The sequence below is a fragment of the Haemaphysalis longicornis genome, unplaced genomic scaffold, assembly GCF_048455015.1.
Source record: "Haemaphysalis longicornis isolate Haplotype H1 unplaced genomic scaffold, Haemaphysalis longicornis Haplotype H1 scaffold_2, whole genome shotgun sequence".
Classification (NCBI taxonomy): Eukaryota; Metazoa; Arthropoda; class Arachnida; order Ixodida; family Ixodidae; genus Haemaphysalis; species Haemaphysalis longicornis.
Genome location: NW_027526295.1, coordinates 240,842,852 through 240,844,024, shown reverse-complemented (window position 1 = coordinate 240,844,024; position 1,173 = coordinate 240,842,852). Strand labels below are relative to the sequence as shown.

The window sequence follows — 1,173 nt, the reverse complement described above, 5'->3', positions numbered from 1 at the left end:
TCGGCGGCCGTGTCTTTATGTCCCACACTGTGACAGCACCAGCCACTTATTGGTCGACCTGTTCTCACCTCACAGCAAACTCGTTCCGGCGCGTTCTGTAATTCCGTAATCCCGGCGAGTTCCGCACTGAAAGCACTGCATTTTGCATTACTCGGTGGTCAGTCGGTGGTCAGTGGAGATTTTATTGTTTTTATATGTTATGCTTGTTATGTTCATGAGACTTATCGTAACCATTCTGACCTGCAACTTGCATCTTCTGCGGTGAAATATTTTCCCGAAAAATGTACGTCGCGTAATGATCGCACCCCTAACTTTGCATCATATTTTTGGAAAAAAAAAAGTGCGATCATTACGCGAGTAAATACGGTAATGTAAGTCGATGGCCTTGACAGAGGTCCCGCAATGTCCCAATATAAAACTCGCGACAACAAGACCTAAAATTATCTTTATCGTGAAACGGACGAAAAGGAGTCAAAATCAAGGCCCAGATATGCTACCACGATCAAGCACAGGAAATATTTACCTTGAGATAAATACCCAAGGAAGTGGAGGGGAAAATAGCCCCGCCGGTAGCGTAGTGGTCATCGCACCAGACGCGTATTCTGGAGGTCGTGGGTTCGGATTCCACCCGGCGGGCATTTTTTCTCTACTTTCTTTCTGTCTTTCAAAATTCTTCGTCTATTTCAATGACCTACCACATTCTCCCATTTGCTTTCCGAGGCATTCTTGATTGACAACCATTATTTCTGTCTTAATTCAACGAGCCCCTCATTTCCCATTCTGATTCACTACATGCATAGCGAGGGCCTCTGTTATGGCAGTCTTGGTGCCATAGGTAGCTTTTATGAGGGTCCAACGCTTGTCGATCACTCCCGACATGTCGTAGACACTCGAGTCACGGCCCGGGGGTTAAAAAGAAAGTCCCCTTCACCCCGAGTAGTCCGAGTGGGGCTGGCTACCACCCCCAAGCGCAGGAAACAAAAATACCTTAACATAAATACCCCAGAAAGTGGAGGGGAAACTAGCCCCGCCGGTAGCGTAGTGGTCATCGCACCAGACGCGTATTCTGCAGGTCATAGGTTCGGATCCCACCCGGCGGGCATTTTTTCTCCACTTTCTTTCTGTCTTTCAAAATTCCTTATCTGTTCAAATGACCTACCACATCCTGGCCTT

General features: G+C 47.2%; 1 non-coding gene across 1 annotated transcript; it reads left to right on the top strand.

Annotated features, from left to right (window-relative positions):
* Window positions 1-563: 563 nt before the first annotated feature.
* On the top strand, window positions 564-636 carry Trnat-cgu (transfer RNA threonine (anticodon CGU)). The gene has a single exon. It is a non-coding gene; the product is annotated as a tRNA-Thr (tRNA).
* Window positions 637-1,173: the final 537 nt, after the last annotated feature.